The sequence below is a fragment of the Mesoplodon bidens genome, assembly GCF_964165515.1.
Source record: "Mesoplodon bidens genome assembly, chromosome: 1".
Classification (NCBI taxonomy): domain Eukaryota; kingdom Metazoa; phylum Chordata; class Mammalia; order Artiodactyla; family Ziphiidae; genus Mesoplodon; species Mesoplodon bidens.
The window spans coordinates 160715975-160732889 of NC_138176.1; positions in this window are offsets into that span (position 1 = coordinate 160715975).

Below are 16915 nucleotides of genomic sequence, written 5' to 3' on the forward strand. Positions count from 1 at the left end.
TCTGGGTTTTGTTGCCATAATTGGACAAGTCTTTCCTACTCTTAAAACATTTTTCCCTGTTCAGCATACTTTGCCTTTAAGTACATTTACTGCTGATTTTTTAAATGTTTATATCTTTGATCTATTTGAAATTTATCTTAGTATAAATGTTCTATATAAATCTTTTTTCTCCAGATGATTACTTTGAATTTAAAAAATGCACATTTATCGTTTAATTCATCATTTTGACATTTATTTAAAATTCTACCTATATCTAATAATAACATTATGTATTTGGTTTTATTTCTTCCATTAATTTATGTCTGTTGATGACTTTGTAGCATATTCTTTTATTTGTCTAGTTTTACACTGCATTTTAGTATGCTAATTAAGTACCCTTCTTTTTACTTTTTCATATTTTTTCTGCTTATTTTCTTGTTTATGTTTTCATATGAAATTTAGCTTATACTTGTTCAGATTAAAAAATCAATTATTATTTCTGGAGTCACATTAAGTTAGGAAGAAAAGACATTTATACAAATACGAGTCTTATTATCCCAGATCACAGTAGTTAACTTTCTGTATGTTCAAGTCTTTCTTGAGTCTTTTAAGAATGTTTTAAAGTATTCTTCAAATCCAGAGAGTGCATTAAGTTTATTAAGAAGTAGTTTATCACTGTTTAAATTACTTCAGATGTGATGTATTTCCAATTTATGTTTTGTTGTTGTTTGTAAAAGGAAAGCTATTAATTTCTTTTTTTTGAATTTTTGAATTTTATTTTTTTATACAGCAGGTTCATATTAGTTATCCATTTTATACATATTAGTGTATATATGTCAATCCCAATCTCCCAATTCATCACGCCACCACCACCATCCCTGCCCGCCACTTTCCCCTTTGGTGTCCATACATTTGTTCTCTACATCTGTGTCTCTATTTCTGCCCTGCAAACTGGCTCATCTGTACCATTTTTCTAGGTTCCACATATATGCATTAATATATGCTATTTATTTTTCTCTTTCTGACTCACTTCACTCTGTATGACAGTCTCTAGATCCATCCACGTCTCTACAAATGACTCAATTTCATTCCTTTTTATGGCTGAGTAATATTCCATTGTATATATTTACCACAACTTCTTTATCCATTCATCTGTCGATGGGCATTTAGGTTGCTTGTATATCCTGGCTATTGTAAATAGTGCTGCAATGAACATTGGGGTGCATGTGTCTTTTTGAATTATGGTTTTCTCTGGGTATATGCCCAGTAGTGGGATTGCTGGGTCATATGGTAATTCTACTTTTAGTTTTTTAAGGAACCTCCATACTGTTCTCCATAGTGGCTGTATCAATTTACATTCCCATCAACAGTGCAAGAGGATTCCCTTTTCTCCACACCCTCTCCAGTATTTGTTGTTTGTGGAAAGCTATTGATTTCTACATGTGGATTTTGTATTTAGAAATCTATCTGAATTTCTTCATCATAACAGCTTTTATCTGTTGAATCATAGATTTTCCAAATATACATAAACATCAGTGGCAAATAGTGAAAATTATTATTTTCTTTTTCATTTTCGTATGTCTAATTTCCTTTGTGTGTCTATCTACAATGGCCTATACTTTCAAAACGATATCAGAACCGTGGTAATAGTGGCCATCCTTGTCTTAGAATTCTGATGAGAATGCTTCTGATGTTTCCTTGATAAGAAAAAAAAAATGAGTATGGAGAAGAGATAGCTGTATTTCATCATGTTTAAAGAGCATCTATATACCTTATTTTATTGTTTTTTTACTCGAAAAGGGGTACTAAATTTTATCAAAGGCCTTTCAACATCTATGGAAATGATCTATAACTTTTTCCTATAGTCCATCAATATGAAAAAATGAATAGGTTTCTTAATGATGAAACATACTTGCTGTGATGGAATAAAGTTCACTTGGTTATGCCATAGTGTTATTGTTTTAATGTGTGGCTAAACTGTGTTTGATAATACTTATTTAGCATTTTCATCAGTAATCATAAAAATGGTTTGGTTTTTTACAAATTCTTTGCTGGATTTTTATGTCATTGTAAGAGTAGCTTCATAAAAAGAGACTTACTTGTTTTCTTTCTTTATGTTATTGAACATTTTCAATAGCTTTGTAATTTTCTAATCTGTAAAAGTTTTGTTAACATTTCCCTGAGAAAATGTCTGAGTTTGGTGATTTCTGACAGAGGGTTAGAATTTTCACAACTGTATTTTTTCCATCGTGAGTGGTCTGTAGATTGAGTTGACTTAATTTAGTGAAAATTTTTAAAAATATATTCCTTTTTTCACTGCATTTTCAATTGCTTCTGCAGAGTTGAACAACATAGTCTCTTGTCAATCTTTTAATTTCCTCCAAATATCATGATTTATCCCTCATTTATTATTTTATGAATTTGTGCTTCCTACTTCTGCATTAGCTAGTTTATTGGTTTGCTCAAAGATTTGGTGTTTGGTTTATTTATTCTGCCATTTTTCTTATTTCTAGTTAATTACATTATGCTTTTTATCTTTATTAAATCCATCCTTCTGCCTTCCCTTGGTTGTTTGTTTTGTTTTGTTTTTCTATCTTCAATTAAAACTTCATGCCTTGATTTCATAGCTTCTGATATGAATGGCTTTCATGATTGATATTTTTAGGTATTCTAAAATTTGGGTTTGGATTTTTTCTTAAGTTGTTCAGAAAAACTTCTTTTTGTAATTTCCAGATTTTAGGGACTTTTTGGAATATATTGTTTTAATGTTACATTCTTGTTTCAGTTCTGTGTGATCAGAGAACTGTCTTATTTCTTCTTTGATATATACAGAGGCTTTATTTGTGGCTTATTATTTGGTTAAATTTATGAATACTCCATATATATTTCACAAAAAGGTGTAGTCACAGTTTTCAAGAAGCAAAGCTTTATTGTTTATACTATTTTAAGGTTTTAAATAAAATTTAGATTCATTTTGTTAAATTCCAAAAATACACATTGTGATGTTTTCTTAGAGATTACATGGCAGATAATTGCAAGAGCGATTGGTGAATTATTTATTTATTTATTTTTACAAATTTAAAATTTTAAATTCAGGAATATTACGTAGTTCTCTTTAAACAAAATTTGTTTTACATTTCTTAGTGAAAGCTTCTTTAGTTTGGTTTAAGTGTTTTCATATATTCCCTGTTTATTTTCTTTTAAATATTAGCTATTAAATGTATATAATATATATTAGATTATCTCAGTTTCATAAAAAATTTAAATTGAAAAGTAAAATGATAAAGTATAAATATAACATGATATTGTAACTTTTTGTCACTTTTCATGAACACACACAGACACACAATTACATATATATAATTATTTTAATTTGTTACATAGAATTCCTTTATATAATTTTACAATGAATTTGTTAAAGTGCTCCCCCATTGATTGCCATTAAGGTTAGTTCCAACATTTTACTATTATAAATATTGTATCCCCACAGAAATTGTTATGTGTGTGAATATATAAATGTATATACATACACACACTCACACATATACCTAGAAAATGCCAATTTAATTCCAAGGACTCATTTCTATAAGAAAAAAATGTTTTTTCTCAGAATGCACATTTAAAATTGATAGGATTAAGAACATGGATTCTTATTGCCACACTGCCCCCAAGAAACATTTTATTTTGAAGGAATGTACAAAACAGATCTGCTTATAATAGTCCTGTTTCTTTTCCATTCTTCAATCTGGTTGGAATGAAGATGGGTGAGGGAGTGGAGTTTAGAACAGTGATAAAGATCGTGTCTCTATATGGCACTATCTGTGGCACACTTTTCCATTTTAAGGTAGCTATTTCTGTGAAGCTATAGCAAAACATTCGCATCAAGAGTGTTTCTTCGGAATGTCTCCAGCAATGAAAAAGCCCTGTAAAAATGACCGCATCAGTTCAGCTACATCAAGATGTCCTAATTTGTCAATACAGTCACTGTTATTGGTGCTAGCATTATTATTATGGATTTTCTTTTCTCTGTGATGTACTGTGTTTTGCATTTTTTTGGTTTTCATCATGTATTATCATAATTAGAAAAATGTACTGCAATAAAAATGCAAGATTGTAAAGACAGAGTTTAGAGACAGAGATGAGTAGCCACTGGTCAACTCGCACCTCTACAGCCCCTGTCACCCACCAGGACTGTGAAGGATTATCTGCTTAAGTAAATTGTAGGCAAGTCTGGCTCTACTCACCTAAATAGCTTTATGGTATGGAGCTGCTGTTTGAGGGGTTGTAGAGACTTCAGATTGGCTAAGCTGACACACAGGCTAGTATTTGTTACCCTCAATTACCAACCTCTGTAAACAATTGAAATATAATCTTTATAATTTGGTCTAATCTATGCTTCCAAAACTCATTGCCTCTCCCACAGAATTTCCCAGCAAGTTCTCAAACTGGACAGGTGGCCGTTGCTTAGACCCAAGGAGAGGGTCACAGGTCTGCTTCTCTTATAATTGCACATTCATGCTCCCCAGAGAGCTCCTAGGAGGAAGAGTTTGAGAAATGGATATAAGCAACACATGTGAAATTTCACTGAGTGGGCTACATTGAAGGTAACATGAAATTTCAAGACATTTTCAGGAATTCCTCAGTGAGAGTCAGAGAGTGTCTTAGGTACTTTGCAGAGTTTATCGTTTACATCTTGAACAGTGACTCCTCTGTCTTATATTTATATCCAGCATTTAGGATGTGTCTCATGGACATGCATGTTACTATCAGACACAGGTGCCAAAATAATCTGGGCAAACAGTGAAGGAGAGTGATGTGTTGGTTCTGAGTTGTCCCTGTTAGAAAAAGAAAGACTTCTTTTGCCCTAAGATATCATAATTTCATAACCCCTGTGACTGTTGCAGTTACTCACTAAGACCCACACATGAAGAGGGAAAAGGACAGGGACTCACAAAGAAGGGAGGATTTAGCTTTGATATAGGATATTTGGGTTCATCTTGATTCCAGACCCCAGCACAAGCCTTTGTGATCTTCTAGGGAAGATGAGGTTTAGATGGCCTCTTATAAGCTGACTGGAATCCATCTTTACAGACTTACCTCTCATCAGGTCCCAGTTCCTGCCTTCCCTCTGTTGAAAACAGTAAGTCCCAAATAACATCTTCCTGAGTATGGCAGCTTTCAGCTTTTCCTTTTTTTTTTTTTTTTTTTTTTTTTTTGTATTTGAATTTAGGCAGATACTGTTCCCTACACAAAATGCCTTTCCTCACCTTGTTCTTATTGAAATACCTACCCATTGTGAACATACGGCATGACAGCTCTGGTTGTCTAGAACCAGAACCTGAGAAAGGGGTTGGTTGTACGTCATTTATTAAAGAGGAATTTTTTAGGGAAAATCTGGAAGAGACTGAGGAAAGTGGTGGAGTGAAAGGGAAATATTTGAGCAATGATATGGTAATGGGTAATCTAGGATGTTCTGATGCACAGGGACCTCTGGATCCATGTCTCCACCTGAGGCAAGGGCTCTGGTGTTTTTTATTCTCAGAGCAGTCAACCTTTAGCTGTGGGATGCCTCCTGGGACAGACAGGGCCTATAGACTGAGGGAAATGCTCCTGAGAAAGTGGAAAGTTGTGAGTTCTTAGCAACAAATATTTATAGCAGCTGTCAGATGGGTGCACCAGCCTGGTCAACAGGCTCTGGTGAGGATACCAGCAGTGTCTTCCATGCTTGCTCTGAGCTATCATGTGTATGGGGATTTGACAAGCAGATACCCCAAAAATGTTAATGCAGAAAAATAAAAGGAGCAGAAATCAATTCTGGAAGCCATTTAGTTTTCTTTTTGTTGTTCTATAAAGATTTTCAAATACAGCAACTTGGCCATTTCTAGAAAGTACTTAGGTATTCACAGATGAGCATTTTTTAGTTGTGTTTTAGAAAAATACATATTTTCTCAATTAATATCCTGCAGCTAAATGGAATTCTGCTTTTTATAGTGCCTTAAACTATTGCATTTTGTTTACCAACTAAAAATAATCTATTTACATCATTTTTCAAGAAATGAGTGGTTGTTTTTTTCACCAGATATCCCAAAGCACTTACTGATAAAATTGAACCAAGATTGAATAGGACAAAAGTAATTCCAATTTCACTAGATGGTATGCCTTTTTAAAGACAGACATAAGACACTAAGCTAAGAGGAGATGAATCATCTTCCTGGGATAGCTATTGGTTGATGAAAACAAAATTCATATGGATTTCCCTGGAACCTGTCCTGGGGTTTCATAATCACATTAACTGCTGAGACATTTAGAGAAATGGCCCAATATCTACACATTCTTCCCACAGCTTCAAGACAATCTTTACTAGCTTGGTGAATACTCTTTGGGTAGTAAAAGAACAATATCCTAAAGCAAAGAAAGATCTTAACTGTGTCACTGTCCCCAAAGGACAAAGCTTACATGCTCAGTGCAAACACAACTTGGATCCTATAGATAAAGAGAACAATATCAGAATCAGGAAATAGGATTCTTATCATGTTATTCATTAAAATTATTGACCTCTGAACATAATTTCCAAATAGAACCATTCTCTACTGTGCCCTTTTCACCAATCTAATAATTAATTGACGCTAGGTACAGTGTTTTTTTCATTAAATGTACATGCACAGTTTTCTGTTGGCAGAGAGCTCCAATAGCCACTTACAGAGAAAAATAGAGTAATAACATCTACTTTTAGTAAGTTTTCTTACCTTTTAGGTATGAAACAGCTTCAGGGAATGACTCTGAGTTCCCCCTACATTCCACTAAACAAATGCAAGTTAATGTTTTTGTCATCACTGGGACCTGAATTCCTCCCAAAATCTAAAAAATGCCCTGGGGCCTAATAGAGAATCAACACTTTGGAGAATTCCCTCTTTTTGGTGGTTACCAGTCCTCACTGGAAACTCTCAAGGTAGAGATCATTTCAATCTATGTCGTTTCAACAGTGCTGCCTGGGTCCTTTATGAACCATATTCGAGTCATAGGATTATTTGGGGCTGCCAGGTCCCCCTGTGCCCCAGCTCCACCTCTCCTTGACCATTGTGTATTCATTGCCTCTAAAATCTTGCCACCTTATCAAAGAGCTGCCACCAAGGAGCCTGTGTTTCTTTCCCTCCAGGCTGATGCCCTCAGTGACACTCTCCTCTCCTTATTGTAGCAAAGAGCCATTTGTTCCTTGTCTCTCTCAGAAGGACTATCTTTTCCATAAATATCAATCTCTTCAATGAGTGTAGGCTTTTACCAAAGTAGCAATGTGTATTGACTTCAAAGTGCTCTTCCTCTTCCACCCTGAATAAAAGTGTGCAGTAAGAATAATTTTAAAATAGAAACGTGCTTTAAAAGTGTGAATTATAGGGAATGAGTGGGGAATGGGGTAGCAGTAGATTGGGAAGGGAAAATACAGAGGAAAGACACAAATATATCCTTCACATATCCTCTAACCTCAACTGAAAAAATACAATAGGCAACATTTTAAAATTATGAGTTATCCAATAAAGGGAGGAAAAAGTATAATACAAATTTGGTTTTATATCCTTCCATTTTTTCTTTCCATTGGTGGTATGGCTATACACTGATGCAACCCAAAATGGAGAGCAAGCTGGCAAATATTTATCTGTCTAAACTGCAAATGCGCTTGCTCTTTTACCCAGTAATTCTACTCCAGCAAATTTATTTTGCATTTTAAACTAATGCTAAGAGAGAGGTATCTACAAGTATATGCATTGCAGCATTTTTTTTAAATAATAGAAGCTAGACATAGCATCAACCAGATTGATATGGTACATCCATATAATGTAAAACTTCATAGCCACAGAAAAGGAGAAAGCTCTTTATATACTAATATGGAGTGCTAACAAGACCTTAAAGCAACATTTTTAAAAGCTCGGGCTTTGAAGCTGGATATTAAACAAGGAAAATATAATCTCTCTGCACATCATTTTTCTTATTTAAAAAAATGAAGGTAACAATATTGCTCCCCTCGTGGGATTATTATGAGGGTTATATGAATAAATACTCAAAAAGGGCTTAGAATAGGACCTGACACATAGATTCGTGCTATGTAGTGTTAGCTATTTTCATTCCCGAGACAAATTAAATGGGGGAAAAACATCAAAACGGTGTGAATAGTATGCTTCTATTTCTATAGAAGTGGGAAATACAACTGCACATTTTTACTTATGTTTACATATAATGCATTTGGAAAGTTATACAAAAAATCATTAACCCTGGTTGTTTATGGAAAGGAGAATTGGACTGTATGTAAGAGGGAAAAAAATTTTCAATGTATGCCCTTGTATGTGGTTAAAATTAGGAATACTGTTAATTTATTATCTATTTAAACTAAATAAATTGATAGAAACAAATAAGACCTTCCATGCAGCAAAATTACAAAAAGGAATTTACTATTTATGCTTCTAGTTTTTGCCACGTTGCTTTTGTATTTCTTAGGAATTTACTTCTAAGTTTGATACATATTAGAGAATCTATCAAATACTTAATATTATCAAATCACTCTAGTCCTGTATTGTGTTGATTTTATATCCTGAAACCTTATCGAATTGTTGATTAGTTCCAACAGTTTTTTTGGTCCTCACTGTGGAGTTGACATTTAATAAATTATGACTAAATAAATGAAAGAAGGAATACATGAAGAAAATCATCCATAGACTTTTGACCAAATCCCTTCCTTTTTAAACCTTTAAACCTTTCACTGGCTCCCCATCAGCTTTACAGTAGAGTTTACATGATACACAAAGCTCTACCCATCTCTGGCTCCTGTCACTCTACTTGCTTCCCACTCTGTGCCCCAGAAACACTGAGCTTCCTGTAGCTCCTTACAAAAACCTGGCTGGTCTCTTGCATTATAATTTTTTCAGTTGTCAATGACAATGATGAAATAGATTTTGTGTATATTTTCATAGGCAGGGATAGGGATGTAGAATTAAGGATACTTGCTTCTTTTTAATTAAACACAGGATGAAGTAACGAAATGAAGCATGATTCTCTCAAGAATACCTCCAAACTCCAGTCTCCCAGCTGGGTTAGATGTCCCAGCTCATGGCTCATTATCTTATCTTATTGCATTATAATTATGCCAGGCTGAACAGTTTGAGATCATGGGCTCTCCCATACCCCATGCAGGTTATAGAGTAGACCTTCAAATAGGAGTGGAGAAATAAATGAAACTCAAATGACCAAAAGATCTTTTTTTTTTTTTTTTTACCAGTTAGGTTTAATTTTATTTTTTTCTGCTTTATAACAAATTTAATCAGTTATATATATACATATGTTCCCACATCCCCTCCCTTTTGCGTCTCCCTCCCACCGTCCCTATCCCACCCCTCCAGGCGGTCACAAAGCACCGAGCTGATCTCCCTGTGCTATGCAGCTGCTTCCCACTAGCTATCTACCTTACATTCGGTAGTGTATATGTGTCCATGCCGCTCTTTCGCTTTGTCACAGCTTACCCTTCCCCATCCCCACATCCTCAAGTCCACTCTCCAGCAGGTCTGTCTTTATTCCCACCTTACCCCTATGTTCCTCATGACATTTTTTTTCTTATATTCCATATATATGTGTCAGCATACAGTATTTGTCTTTCTCTTTCTGACTTACTTCACTCTGTATGACAGACACTAGGTCCATCCACCTCATCACAAACAGCTCAATTTCGTTTCTTTTTATGGCTGAGTAATATTCCATTGTATATATGTGCCACATCTTCTTTATCCATTCATCCGATGATGGACACTAAGGTTGTTTCCATCTCCGGGCTATTGTGAATAGGGCTGCTATGAACATTTTGGTGCATGACTCTTTTTGAATTATGGTTTTCTCAGGGTATATGCCTAGTAGTGGGATTGCTGGGTCATATGGTAGTTCTATTTGTAGTTTTTTAAGGAACCTCCATACTGTTCTCCATAGTGGCTGTACCAATTCACATTCCCACCAGCAGTGCAAGAGTGTTCCCTTTTTTCCACACCCTCTCCAGCATTTATTGTTTCTAGATTTTTTGATGATGGCCATTCTGACTGGTGTGAGATGATATCTCATTGTAGTTTTGATTTGCATTTCTCTAATTAGTAAAGATGTTGAGCTTCCTTTCATGTGTTTGTTGGCAGTCTGTATATCTTCTGTGGAGAAATGTCTATTTAGATCTTCTGCCCATTTTTGGATTGGGTTGTTTGTTTTTTGTTATTGAGCTGCATGAGCTGCTTATAAATTTTGGAGATTAATCCTTTGTCAGTTGCTTCATTTGCAAATATTTTCTCCCATTCTGAGGGTTGTCTTTTGGTCTTTGTTATGGTTTCCTTTGCTGTGCAAAAGCTTTTAAGTTTCATTAGGTCCCATGTGTTTATTTATGTCTTTATTTCCATTTCTCTAGGAGGTGGGTCAAAAAGGATCTTGCTGTGATTTATGTCACAGAGTGTTCTGCCTATGTTTTCCACTAAGAGTTTGATAGTGTCTGGCCTTACATTTAGGTCTTTAATCCATTTTGAGCTTATTTTTGTGTATGGTGTTAGGGAGTGATCTAATCTCATACTTTTACATGTCCCTGTCCAGTTTTACCAGCACCACTTATTGAAGACACTGTCCTTTCTCCACTGTACATTCCTGCCTCCTTTATCAAAGATAAGGTGACCATATGTGCGTGGGTTTATCTCTGAGCTTTCTATCCTGTTCCATTGATCTATTTTTCTGTTTTTGTGCCAGTACTATACTGTCTTGATTACTGTAGCTTTGTAGTATAGTCTGAAGTCAGGGAGCCTGATTCCTCCAGCTCCATTTTTCGTTCTCAAGATTGCTTTGGCTATTAAGGGTCTTTTGTGTTTCCATATAAATTGTGAAATTTTTTTTTCTAGTTCTGTGAAAAATGCCAGTGGTAGTTTGATAGGGATTGCATTGAATCTGTAGATTACTTTGGGTAGTAGAGTCATTTTCACAATGTTGATTCTTCTGATCCAAGAACATGGTACATCACTTCATCTATTTGTATTATCTTTAATTTCTTTCATCAGTGTCTTATAATTTTCTGCATACAGGTCTTTTGTCTCCTTAGGTAGGTTTATTCCTAGATATTTTATTCTTTTTGTTGCAATGGTAAATGGGAGTGTTTCCTTGATTTCACTTTCAAATTTTTCATCATTAGTATACAGGAATGGAAGAGATTTCTGTGCATTAATTTTGTATCCTGCTACTTTACCAAATTCATTGATTAGCTCTAGTAGTTTTCTGGTAGCATCTTTAGGATTCTCTATGTACAGTATCATGTCATCTGCAAACAGTGACAGCTTTACTTCTTCTTTTCCAATTTGGATTCCTTTTATTTCCTTTTCTTCTCTGATTGCTGTGGCTAAAACTTCCAAAACTAGGTTGAATAAGAGTGGTGAGAGTGGGCAACCTTGTCTTGTTCCTGATCTTAGTGGAAATGGTTTCAGTTTTTCACCATTGAGGACGATGCTGGCTGTGGGTTTGTCATACATGGCCTTTATTATGTTGAGGGAAGTTACCTCTGTGCCTACTTTCTGCAGGGTTTTTATCATAAATGGGTGTTGAATTTTGTCGAAAGCTTTCTCTGCATCTATTGAGATGATCATATGGTTTTTCTCCTTCAATTTGTTAATATGGTGTGTCATGTTGATTGATGTGCGTATATTGAAGAATCCTTGCATTCCTGGAATAAACCCCACTTGATCATGGTGTATGATCCTTTTAATGTGCTGTTGGATTCTGTTTGCTAGTATTTTGTTGAGGATTTTTGCATCTATGTTCATCAGTGATACTGGCCTGTAGTTTTCTTTCTTTGTGACATCCTTGCCTGGTTTTGGTATCAAGGTGATGGTGGCCTCGTAGAATGAGTTTGGGAGTGTTCCTCCCTCTGCTATATTTTGGAAGAGTTTGAGAAGGATAGGTGTTAGCTCTTCTCTAAATGCTTGATAGAATTCCCCTGTGAAGCCATCTGGTCCTGGGCTTTTGTTTGTTGGAAGATTTTTAATCACAGTTTCAATTTCAGTGCTTGTGATTGGTCTGTTCATATTTTCTATTTCTTCCTGAGTCAGTCTTGGCAGGTTGTGCATTTCTAAGAATTTGTCCATTTCTTCCAGGTTGTCCATTTTATTGGCATAGAGTTTCTTGTAGTAATCTCTCATGATCTTTTGTATTTCTGCAGTGTCAGTTGTTACTTCTCCTTTTTCATTTCTAATTCTGTAGATTTGAGTCTTCTCCCTTTTTTTCTTGATGAGTCTGCCTAATGGTTTATCGATTTTGTTTATATTCTCAAAGAACCAGCTTTTCGTTTTATTGATCTTTGCTATCGTTTCCTTCATTTCCTTTTCATTTATTTCTGGTCTGATTTTTATGATTTCTTTCCTTCTGCTAACTTTGGGATGTTTTTGTTCTTCTTTCTCTAATTGCTTTACGTGCAAGGTTTGGTTGTTTATTCAAGATGTTTCCTGTTTCTTAAGGTAGGATTGTATTGCTATAAATTTCCCTCTTAGAACTGCTTTTGCTGCATCCCATAGGTTTTGGGTCGTTGTGTCTCCATTGTCATTTGTTTCTAGGTATTTTTTAATTTCCTCTTTGATTTCTTCAGTGATCACTTCGTTATTAAGTAGTGTATGGTTTAGCCTCCATGTGTTTGTATTTTTTACAGCTCTTTTCCTGTAATTGATATCTAGTCTCATAGCATTGTGGTCAGAAAAGATACTTGATACAATTTCAATTTTCTTAAATTTACCAAGGCTTGATTTGTGACCCAAGATATGATCTATCCTGGAGAATGTTCCATGAGCACTTGAGAAAAATGTGTATTCTGTTGTTTTTGGATGGAATGTCCTATAAATATCAATTAAGTCCATCTTGTTTAATGTATTATTTAAAGCTTGTGTTTCCTTATTTATTTTCATTTTGGATGATCTGTCCATTTGTGAAAGTGGGGTGTTAAAGTCCCCTACCATGATTGTGGTACTGTCAATTTCTCCTTTTATGGCTGTTAGTATTTGCCTTATGCATTGAGGTGCTCCCATGTTGGGTGCATAAATATGTACAATTGTTCTATCTTCTTCTTGGATCGATCCCTTGATCATTATGTAGTGTCCTTCTTTGTCTCTTCTAGTAGTCTTTATTTTAAAGTCTATTTTGTCTGATATGAGAATTGCTACTCCAGCTTTCTTTTGGTTTCCATTTGCATGGAATATCTTTTTCCATCCCCTTACTTTCAGTCTGTATGTGTCTCTAGGTCTGTAGTGGGTCTCTTGTAGACAGCATATATATGGATCTTGTTTTTGTATCCATTCAGCCAATCTGTGTCTTTTGGTGGGAACATTTAATCCATTTACATTTAAGGTAATTATTGATATGTATGTTCCTATTCCCATTTCCTTAATTGCTTTGGGTTCGTTACTGTAATTCTTTTCCTTCTGTTGTGTTTCTTGTCTAGAGAAGTTCCTTTAGCATTTGTTGTAAAGCTGGTTTGGTGGTGCTGAAATCTCTCAGCTTCTTCTTGTCTGTAAACGTTTTAATTTGTCCATCAAATCTGAATGAGATCCTTGCTGGGTAGAGTAATCTTGTTTGCAGGTTTTTCTCCTTCATCACTTTAATTATGTCCTGCCACTCCCTTCTGGCTTGTAGAGTTTCTGCTGAGAGATCAGCTGTTATCCTGATGTGGATTCCCTTGTGTGTTATTTGTTGTTTTTGCCTTGCTGCTTTTAGTATGATTTCTTTGTGTTTAATTTTTGACAGTTTGATTAATATGTGTCTTGGAGCATTTCTCCTTGGATTTATTCTGTGTGGGACTCTCTGTGCCTCCTGGACTTGATTAACTATTTCCTTTCCCATATTAGGGAAATTTTCAACTATAATCTCTTCAAATATTTTCTCAGTCCCTTTCTTTTTCTCTTCTTCTTCTGGAACCCCTATTATTCGAATGTTGGTGTGTTTAATGTTGTCCCAGATGTCTCTGAGACTGTCCTCTGTTCTTTTCATTCTTTTTCCTTTATTTTGCTCTGCATCAGTTATTTCCACTATTTTATCTTCCACCTCACTTATCCGTTCTTCTGCCTCAGTTATTCTGCTATTGATCCCATCTAGAGTATTTTTCATTGCATTTATTATGTTTTTAATCGATGCTTGATTCATCTTTAGTTCTTCTAGGTCCTTATTAACTGTTTCTTACATTTTGTCTATTCTATTTCCAAGATTTTGGATCTGGGAAATAGAATCTTGGATCATCTTTACCATCATTATTCTGAATTCTTTTTCAGGTAGACTGCCTATTACCTCTTCATTTGTTAGGTCTGGTGGGTTTTTATCTTGCTCCTTCTCCTGCTGTGTGTTTTTCTGTCTTCTCATTTTGCTTATGTTACTGTGTTTGGGGTCTCCTTTTTGCAGGCTGCAGGTTCGTAGTTCCTGTTGTTTTTGGTGTCTGTCCCCAGTGGCTAAGGTTGGTTTAGTGGGTTGTGTAGGCTTCCTGGTGGAGGGGATTAGTGCCTCTGTTCTGATGCATGAGGCTGGACCTTGTCTTTCTGGTGGGCAGGTCCACATCTGGTGGTGTGTTTTGCGGTGTCTATGGACTTTTTATTATTTTAGGTAGCCTCTCTGCTAATGGGTGGGGTTGTGTTTCTGTCTTGCTAGTTGTTTGGCATAGGGTGCCCAGCACTGTAGCTTGCTGGTCGTTGAGTGAAACTGGGTTTTGGTGTTGAGATGGAGATCTCTGGAAGATTTTCACCATTTGATATTATGTGGAGCTGGGCGGTCTCTTGTGGACCAGTGTCCTGAAGTTGGCTCTCCCACCTCAGAGGCACAGCACTGACTCCTGGATCCTCAGTTTGGTATGATTTGTTGTCTATTCATGTATTCCACAGATGCAGGGTACATCAAGTTGATTGTGGGGCTTTAATCCGCTGCTTCTGAGGCTGCTGGGAGAGATTTCCCTTTCTCTTCTTTGTTCTCACAGCTCCTGGGTCTCAGCTTTGGATTTGGCCCCGCCTCTACATGTAGGTCACCGGAGGGCGTCTGTTCTTCGCTCAGATAGGACAGGGTTAAAGGAGCAGCCGCTTCGGGGACTCTGGCTCACTCAGGCCGGGGGGGAGGGAGGGGCACGGGGTGCAGGGCAAGCCTGCAGCGGCAGAGGCCGGCGTGACGTTGCACCAGCCCGAGGCGCGCCGTGCGTTCTCCCAGGGAAGCCTTCCCTGGATCCCGGGACCCTGGCAATGACGGGCTGCACAGGCTCCCGGAAGGGCGGTGTGGACAGTGACCTGCGCTCGCACACAGGCCTCTTGGCGGTGGCAGCAGCAGCCCCAGCGTCCCACGCCCGTCTCTGGGGTCCGCGCTTTTAGCCCGGCTTGTGCCCGTCTCTGGAGCTCCTTTAAGTAGCGCTCTTAATCCCCTCTCCTCGAGCACCAGGAGACCAAGAGGGAAGAAAAAGTCTCTTGCCTCTTCGGCAGCTCCAGAGTTTTCCCGGACTCCCTCCCGGCTAGCTGTGGCACATTAGCCCCCTTCAGGCTGAGTTCTCGCCGCTAGCCCCAGTCCTCTCCCTGCGCTCTGACCGAAGCCTTGCGCTCTGACTGAAGCCCGAGCCTCAGCTTCCAGCGCCGCCCGCCCCAGCAGGCGAGCAGACAAGTCTCTCGGGCTGGTGAGTGCCAGTCGGCACCGATCCTCTGTGCGGGAATCTCTCTGCTTTGCCCTACCCAGGTACGTGGGGAGTTTCTTGCCTTTTGGGAGGTCTGAGGTCTTCTGCCAGCGTTCAGTAGGTGTTCTGTAGGAGTTGTTCCACGTGTAGCTCTATTTCTGGTGTCTCAAATGACTAAAAGATCTTAACTACAACAATGATCTGAAGAATCTTAGCACATCTCCCTACTAATGAAATACCTGTTCCCTTTTCTGTATTTTCTATTTAATGTCCCAAACCAATAATACAAAAGGAGTTATCTTTATATTGTGATTTTTCTTACCATCAAGTCTCTCTTATCTATTGATTGCTCACAAATAAGCTATGATATTTATAATGGGAAAGCGTCTTCCTACTTGATCATTGTGTAAAATGAAAATGGTGTGCATCTTGAATAAACGGGGTATTCTGCGTTATAGTCTAAGTAATAAACCCTTAAGGAGAAATTACCATTATAAATCATAGGAAGAGGGACTTCCCTGGTGGCGCAATGGTTAAGAATCCGCCTGCCAGTGCAGGGGACATGGGTTCGATTCCTGGTCCAGGACGATCCCATGTGCCACGGAGCAGCTAAACCCTTGCACCACAACTGCTGAGCCTGTGATCTAGAGCCTGCGAGCCACAACTACTGAAGCCCATGAGCCTAGAGCCCCTACGAGAAGCCACCACAATGAGAAGCCCGTGCACCACAACAAAGAGTAGCCCCCACTCACCACAACTAGAGAAAGCCCGCGCAGCAGCAAAGACCCTAAGCGCAGCCAAAAATAAAATAAATAAATCACAGGAAGGTGCTCAAATTTATTAGTACTTAGAAAATTTGAAATGTAAATATAATGAGATGTTATTTTAGTCTTAATAGTTGGATAAAAATTACAATACTAGATACTGCCAAATGTTGGCAAGGATGTGGGCATGTTAGAACCTTCATGCATGTTTGGTGGTCATGAAGTCTAGTGTAGCCAATCAGCTTAAATACTTTATTCAAAGTAAATAGCATATGTTCACTGTAAACATGCAGTTTGGCTCCTGGATGTATAGTTTTCTGTGTATCCTATAGACAAGGGTCTGTTAGTGAACATGAATAAGGATGTTCAGTGTTCCTTTGTCTTTGATGGCAGAAACTGGGGGCCATCTAGGAGTCCATGTGGAGGATGTTCATGACCAACTGTAAGGTTTGGATAATGCCTATCTTACAAGAGATTTTGTGAGCATTAAATGAGTCAATGCATG